Here is a 9,324-nt window from a genome sequence, read left to right on the forward strand (position 1 = left end):
ATAACCAAATCTAAGATCATGAAAGTTAACACCATTAAAATTGAAAATACTAAAAGCCAACTACAATCACAGAATACACAATTCTGATAAAGAATCACAAATTTCACAGTAATAAAAATCCTGAGACACTGATTGTAACACAATAAAACATAATCTCAAATCATTAACTAAGTCGTACAGTAACAAAACAAATCCAGGCAAGAAATTAAAAACAAAATCTGTAAATGATTGCAGAAAATTGAGATGTCATATAGAATTTTCATCGAATCGCATATATGATCTACACAAGCATGATTGAAGAAAATGATCTACACAGAATAAACACCCAAATCTCAATAGTTAATGTTTTTTCAAATGGAGAATCTATGGAATAAATCCAAATATAACAAGGTTCAGCCAACAGGAACTCTTTCTGTTTCTTGCTATTCCCTTACACAACCAACTTCAACAATTTGCTTATCTATTTTGTATCAAAATGCTCCATATGGCTACTAAAACAAAATGTGGCAGAAACATATAAGCACACACTCTATTTCTAGGCAGAGTTGATGAACCTTGCACAGATAATGAAAGATACATGCAACAAATCACAGACAAACTAACAAAAAAATCATTTTTTTTACATTTGGGTATTTCTTCAAACAGATAAAGAGCAACAAAAAGCACATCCTAACACAAGCAGCATAATGGTGGTCAGCAAGAGATGCATAGAGAGATGGTTTTAGAGACTTACAATGGTGGTCAGCAATTCTCGAAACGGTTTGAGAGCGTCTCCTTTGACTGAGACGAAGATTCAGCCGGAGGCGGGGGTTTATCCCTATTACTCAGCCACAAAGTGAATGAGGAGACGAAGAGTTTGCGAAGGCGAAAGGAGAAGACGAAATTCAGAGATTCAGTATCGAAATTCAGCCCCAAACGAAACTCAAGGATGGAATGGTGATTCAATATCGTGGAAGGCAGAGATTTTCATGGAGATATGCAACAATCGTGGTAGGTTTACGTTTGGGGAAGAAGCTAGAATGGTATCCTGATTTCTGAAAAACGTAATAACCTGGGAATGTTTTGTTTTAAAAAATATAATTGTAAATACCCTACGAGAGCGCTTTTAAAAAGCGCTTTGGTACCCAGCCCTATACCAGCGCTTTTTAGATAGAAAGCGCTTTGGTAAACTACCCCTTTACCAGCACTTCTAAAAGCGCTTTGGTAACCTACCCCTTTACCAGCGCTTCTTTAAAGCGCTTTAGTAACAAGCCCTATACCAGCGCTTCTTTAAAGCGCTTTAGTAACCAGCCCTATAACAGCGCTTTTCAAAAGCGCTTTCGTAGGTACCCCCTACAGGAGCGCTTTTTTTCCTTGATTTTTAGTTTTGTTTTTAGCGAAGGGCTATAGCAGCGCTTTTGCCAAAAGCGTTTTTGTAGCTGCGTTGCTAAAACTTAAATTTGGCGTAGTGAATGTTATACCCTGATAGATTCCCGTATGCTGGAAAATAGTTAATTGTGTCAAACAACATCGCCCTCAAATTGAAACTTTCTTTCCTATATCCATCATAAACCTCCACACCGTTCTTCCACAAAATCTTTAAATATTCGATTAAAGGTGCCAAGTATACGTCTATGTCATCCCCTGGTTGTTTATGCTAAAAAATGAACATAGATAACATCATGTACTTATGCTTCATACATAGCCATGGAGTTAGGTTATAAATCATAATATTCACATGCCATGTGGTATATGAGATACTTTGAAGACCACGTGGGTTCATTCCATCAGTAGATAATGCCAAGCAAAAGTTTCTTGCTTCTTCTCCAAACACAGGATAATCATTATCAATTTTCATCCACTGTGGTGAATCTGCCAGATGTCAAAACTTTCCATCTATCATTATTTCATCTGCATGTCAAGTAAACTGTTTTGCATCGGTTTCACTACGAAGCATGCGTATAAATCTCATAATTATAGGAAAATACCATAAGAATTTTGTTGGAGACAATTTTTTCTTATATTGAGAGACACCGCATTTAGGGACTCATTTAACGATGCATATTCATTTCGATACAAAATGCAATCATTTGGACAAGCATGTATCTTATCATAGCTCATGCCAATAGAGCACAACATTATTTTGGCCTCATAAGTTCGATTAGGAAGAACATTATCCTCTGGAAGCATATCTTTCATAAGTGCTAATAACTATGTGAAACTTTTATTTGACCATCCATTGTTCATCCTTAAGTTGTACAACTTTAATACCGCAAACAATCTTGTGAATTTAGTGCAACAACGAATTCCCTGCATCGCTTACCAACCTCTCAAACATATGGGGACAATTATGAAGATCTTCTTTAAGTGCTTCTGTAATCTCTTCGACTCGATCACAATCGTATCTATCTTTGTCATTGTCATTTGAAGCATAGATCGTATTATCCCCGGTTCAACATTCTCGTTACTTATCTCACCATGATATATCCAACATGTATAACTTCAATCAATTCCATGCCTCAATAAATGTGATTTAAACTCAACTGCGTCAATCTGATGTTCATAACTACAACCTAAGCAAGGACATTTGATTCGACTAGGGTCTTTGGCGTGTTCAATAACAAACTTAACGAATTCTAATACCCCATTCTTATACTCTTTTGACAATTGATTGGAAAACATCCATTTTTTATCCATGGTTTTACTAAGGAAGTTAAACAAAAAAAATATAATTAGGACATAAAAGACTTGTAATATTTACACGTTTTAATTACATTGAATAACACACTAGGCATAATTTTCATCCAAAAGAGAAAGGAATTCATTTTCTTTTCTAGCTCTGTGACATTCTCAATTAAAAGAATCCTAGTACAACTCAACATAGCATAACCAAACATTAATATTGGATCATCAAAATCAACAACAAGACCACATGTATGCAATCAATAAATAAATCTTTATTTTGTATGATGCTACTGTCTTAAAGAGGTTTATGTTTTAATCCAGATAATTTTATGCAGTTTCAAGAATCACAATACAAACAACTAAATAAATTTCAAACAATACTTCAAAGATCTAAATCAAAAAGGTTGGGCCAACCTGTGGACCTCCGTTTTTTATCCCGGGCCATACCTCTGTTCTGGAGAGATACGTGAACTGACTCTTTTTTATCGCTTAATGCTTTCGCATTTTGAAAATTCACAGAGTCGCCACCGACCTTTTATTTTATCCAATTAAGGAAAGGTTTATAAAAGAAACAGAAAAAAGACCTTTAAGAAATTCTGGGTAAGGGGGTAGGTTATACAAAGGGAAGGTGTTAGCACCCTTTGTATCCATGGTTATCCATGGGCTCTTAAGTTTGCTTAGCTCACTTGTTTTTCGATTACTTTTCAATTGCTCTGAAATTGCTCATATGTGGTTTCAAATACCTTTGTAAATTGAATTTTGTAATGATCCGTGTGTGGATGTATACAAAATGCTTGTTTATCTTTCGAAAGATGTTTTGAAAAGAACGTTAACTTTGTAATAATCCGTGTTTGGATGTATACAAAGTATTGTCTTTTTTGGAAAGTTTTGAAAAAACAACAGTGTATGAGAATTTTTGTTTGTTTTGATTTGAGCAAGCAAACTAGGAGGTCTACCCTGAGTTGTAAGGTCTTTATCCTATTTCCTTTAAAAATCTATCCTTTCACCGGATATAAACGCAAGGTTCGATTTTGTACTCAAAATAGTAGAATTTTGACTTTGATTTTGAAAAGAATGAGAAGGGATTACCTTAAGAGGTGCAAGTGTGATTGTGATTGTATTCAGATATTTTATCTTTGAAGTTAGTGATCTAACGGTTCAATTTTATCTTTGACATACACGCAGTTTATATTTGCTGGAAATTAAAATGCGGAAATGTAAAGTGCGGAAAGTAAATCTACGCTATTACATCGATTGTGCAGGAAATGTAAACTAGCCTATTTACATGAATTTGACATCCTATACATTTATCTAGGAATTTAAATTGCAAGAAAAATAAAAGGCATGTTTTTGGATTTTTTATGATTGATTTTAATTATAATTAATGCATGATTAATTAAATTAAAATGAAGAAAAAAGATGAAAATAGATTTAAACCTAGAAATTAAGTTTAAAATATGTACAAAATATTTGTCAATTAATTTTAAAACAAAACTAATTTTTTTGGAATTTTTGGAATTGATTTGAAATTGATTAAGCTAATTAATACATAATTATACAAATAATTATACAAATAACTAAAACTTAAAGATAAAATTATTCAAAATATGTAGAAAATTAGTTTATAATATATAAACAATATTTAACATGAAGAACAATTTTTTTTATGATTTTTTGATTGGTTAGAATAATTAAAAAGCAAATATATAAATATATACTAATTAATTATGCAAAATATTGAAATTTTGAAGAAAAATAAAATATTTTTATTTCAGAAAATAATATATTATTTTAGAAGTCTAAAAATATTTTTTGTGTATTTTTTGGATTTTTGAAACTATTTTTAATTAATTTAACAAAGAAATTAAAATAAAAATAGAAAATAAAAGGATACTAATCAGATGTGGTATGCATGTGAGGGAACATGATGTAGCTGCATGATCTGGCGCGTTGGATTAGGAGATGGATGGATCAGATGGTGGAAAGCATGAGGGACCATAGCACGTGGAACACCTGCAAAACACTGAATCCAAGGTCAGTTTAAAAAATCACGCGCGCGCCTCCCAGCCAATCAGAGGACGCCACGCATCATCTTCAACCTTCAGATGGGCTTTTACACCGTTCATTTGCAGGTGGTGTAAAAACTCCAATCTTTTACACCTGTTGATAATAGCGAATACAAGCAAACATGAGTATAAATTTGGCGCGATGCCATGGTTAAGTTCGTATTGTTCACGCGAGTTTAATGGTGCTATTTAGAACTTGCAATTTTGCATGGATCATAAAACCCTAAATTTGAAAGTAAGAACCCTAAAATGGTGGTTCCTCGTATAGGTGTCCAAACTTCAATTAAGTTTCCAGAAATGATCTACACCTCAAACCAAATCCAAATATATGTCTACATCTTGCTAAATATGCTTGTGTTATGAGATACAAGTCAGTTTTAGTTTGGACAAATCGTGACCTGTGTAGCTCGATTCAGTGATGTTTAAGACTTGCAATTGATTGGAATAGTTTCAGTGAAGCTCAGAGATGATGTTTGAATGCTTAGTTTGTATTGAAATTGACTGAAATTAAAAATTCGAATTTGAATTTTCTTTGAAATTTTTTCAAGTGGTTACAAGTGTATTATGAGTAAGGCTTTGTTTCTGAACTTGTCTCCTTTTGTTACTGAAGTAAGGTAGCCTATATATAAGCATTGAGTGCTTAGAATTGAAGCTAAGAAGCATCTAGTTGCCTTTGTGGAATTCTTGAATTTTTTATATTAAAAAGCTTTGAATTATTGACCAAGTCTTCTTGTCTTCAATGCTCTTGCCTTGCTCTTCAATTCTCTGCAGAAAAATGAAGATTCCTTGGGTGAGTCATGCTTAAGATATAAGCCATCCATTATCCTTTCATTTTTCTTTTTAATTTAATCTTAAAATAAGATAAAATTATGCAAAAAATGAAATAAAAATGGTGTGGGCTTAGTCTTGGTCGTGGGAGGCCCATAATATCATGGAAATGATGTTTGAACCATGAAAACTTGGCCCCATTTGGAAAAGATGCATTTTTGAGCAATGTTGGTTTTATGCATTTTCCAAAATTTAGCCAACTTCAACAAGGTGTAAATCCTTCAATTTTTGTCATATGAAGAAGATCTTGCACTTTTTGGAAACCCCAAAGAGTCCTCTAACCAATGCCTTTGGTCTCATGTCAAAATGATTTTTGATACTCTTTGTGTGTCCTTTTGAAAAAAGTGTCTTTTTGTTGACTTTGAAAATGACCTGTAATGTCTTTGATCATATTTTTCAAATGGTGAATCCAATGACCATGGGATCAATGGCATTTGAAAGATAATTGAATTTCCTTCAAAATGAGCTTTGGTTTGAATTTTTTGGATGAAGGATGAGAGAGTTATGATCAGTCAAAGTTGAGTTACCTTTTCAGGCAAAAACCCTAATTTTGAATCTTAGGGTTTTGTTGATTTTTGATCATTCCTTGATGAATTATGATCATCCAATGATCAAATGATGAATCCTTTGACAAAATATGGACTTTGACAAAAAAATTCATTTTTGACTGTCTGTTGACTTTTTTGGTCAAACGGGTCGTTTGTTGACTGTTTGAGCTGCTGACGGTGCGTCTGAGTGAATTGAAGTTTGAAAATTTGTATGATGGTACTTTGAGATATATGGATGTGTATGAAATCTATTTGAGCTCTCAAAAACTTGTTTCTCCTGTAAAAACAAGAAAACCCTAGTCAGGGACTATTTATGTAGGAGACAGTTAAGCGTACCTGATTTTTGTGCAGTGTTGAGTCTCTGCTAATCGCGTGATATTCAGAAGACTTCTAGAACAAAAATCTTGGAATTTTGAATTGTGAAAGATTGATTTGATTGATGGTACAAAACACTGAGAATTGTACTGCCAGCAGTTTGGCTGTCGACTGACTGTTCAGGTATTGACGTAGCAGTTAGAGTGAAAAATCAACAGTCAAAGTTAATTTTCTTTTTTTGTTGTTTTTGTTTTATGTGAAAAATGAAAGTTATTTACATGACTTGTTAAAAACACAGACATAATAAATAATTAATATTTACTGTATGCGGGCAAAATTACCGATAATAACCCTGAAAATCATTTAATGCACAGAAAAATGAATATTTGACTGGCAGAAAACACATAAAATATTATCTGAGTAATTAAGCAATATTATGACAAATAGTACAACATTTAATACTGACAGTACAAATATTACATACTATATTGAACAGTACGACGAATAAACGGTACATTTAAGAAATAAGAAATACGGCAAATTTTAAGAATGACGATTGATAACCCATGCTACAAATAGTAACATGTAGATGATTGGGAGCATAAGCATCCCAGGTCCACAGTGTTCCGGGCTATGTAGACAGAAGAAAGATATGATCACCGTAGCAATGGTGATGACCATAAGAAAACACGTTTCCCACCGCTTCGCCATTTTGTCGGGGAAGAAGAAAGAATGGATTATGAAGTGGAAATTTGAGAGATGAATTAGAATTTGATGTGAGATTTTATGGAAGAAAATGAGGGGTATTTATAGAATGGAAAGAAGGATAGAGACGTTGGGGAACGATGTGATTCCGTACAAAAGGAAAATTTGAGTGGAAGTAAGATTTGAAAGAAAGTGGAGATAGTGGGAAAAAGAGAGATTTGATTTTTGAAAAAGAGATTTGAAAAGATTTTTGAAAATAATGGAATATAGTACCAAAATTAGTGGGAAACAAAAGATAATAATAATCTACTTGTTACCAGTACAGTCTGAGTTTCCTGATTCTGCGCTTGCAAAAGATTTAACTCTGTACCAATTGTGTCAGTACTATTTATCTGTAAATAAATAAATAGCATGTGTAAAGTAATAAACAGTATTTGGCGTTTGCGTAAGAATAAATTCAACTGCAAGCCAAATTACTGTATAAGAAAAAATTCTAAAAACTAAGTATTTCATATGTCAGGATATTTGTTGAAATAAAAATCCATGATTATATGAGACTCTTAATTTTCAGATTGGAGTTTTCTTGAAAAAAGATGCGGGCAAATTTTGGGGTATAACACAACCATTATCAATTGGTTTCAACATTATAAAATACTAACAATCGCCTAAAAAATTAAAACAGAGCTAGAAAATTTCTAAATGTAATTTCTTTAACAGGACAATAGCAGATGAATAGACACTGTTTATGAACTGTTTCTTAGAGTTTTGATTAAAATATATCTCAAAATTGTTCGATATCAAGGAACTGAGATTAACGATGTAGAATTTAGAGATGAAAAATAGAATGAGATAACCAAACATGATATTAAAAGATGCAAGACATTGCAACAAACATATAGGACATTGTTGCTGAATATTCTTGAAGAAGATTTAGGTTTTTGAGCGTTTTGAAAGAAAAAGTTTTGCAGAAGAATGCTAGATAGAGGATGTAGGAAAATTGTTCCAAGAGAAAGTTTCCTGTTATTTATAAAGGGCGGGAATTCACCTCTTGCAATTATGCAACATTGAAGGTGGGAAAGTAGTGGGACACGCGTGAATATGTGATAAGTTGAGCAAACGGTTGCACATCTTACAACCTTACTCCTACTTATTAGGAGTAATCATTACTGAGATCTGTGCACGTCCCAAGGGACGTTTTTGAGGCATGATCATCATGGGTGTGATGTCACGAGTGAAAATACATTGAAAGGTTTAGTTGTCGAAATCATGTTCGTAAAAATGCCCATTTTTGCATGGAATTTCAAAATAGACATTTATTTGGGGAAATTTGTTAGCTAAAGATTTCGACAGGCGAAGGAAGAAGTTGGCTGCAAAAAGTATACCTCGAAGAGAGGCATATAACATGACTTTTGAAAGTCATTCGAAAGACTTTTTTTTTCCTAAAATGGGCCTTACCTTGTCAAGCGAAGTTTGAGTTAAAAGTCTTCGAAGATGAGGACAAAAGACTTAGAATATTTTTGGAGCATTTCGAAAGAAGGCTTTCAACAGCCACATTGTTTGAATTTTGGCGCCTCGAATGGGAGAAGATTTACATTTAAATGATTTGTCTTATCCAAAAGGATGCGTGGAAGCCTCAGAAGACCGAGGAGCATGCAAGTAAAAACGTGGCATCTCATTAGGGAAAGACCATTAGGGTCAAACTAGTATAAATTAAAGTCTTAGCGTTAGATTTTAGTGTGTTCAAATCTGTACAAAACTCAATTATACTCAAAGCAGGCCCACAGCCCAGGGCCTCAGAAAAATGGGGGCCTCAATTTTGGGGGTGTAATTAAGAAATTATAATAATGAAAAAATAAAATATATACCTATTGGCGAATTTAAGAGACAGCTCAGTGTTTGTAGCCTAGTGGTTTGGTGTTTGTATTGGAAGCTTAATGTCGCTGGTTCAATACTCCACTTCCTTACTATTTTTAATTCTTATATTTTTACAGGAATCCTATTTGAACGTAAACTAATGTTAACTAATTATATGGACTTTAATAATTACTATTTCTCAAAATTTAATTATAAATAAAACAAATTTTATTTTCAATAGTTTTTTATTATATCTGTTATATTTATATTTTAATTTATTTTTAATATTTATTTATTGTAACATTTATATTTTAATCTTTTTTTTTCATTTTAGAAGCATATAA

Source organism: Vicia villosa, linkage group LG7, assembly GCF_029867415.1.
Source record: "Vicia villosa cultivar HV-30 ecotype Madison, WI linkage group LG7, Vvil1.0, whole genome shotgun sequence".
Taxonomy (NCBI): domain Eukaryota; kingdom Viridiplantae; phylum Streptophyta; class Magnoliopsida; order Fabales; family Fabaceae; genus Vicia; species Vicia villosa.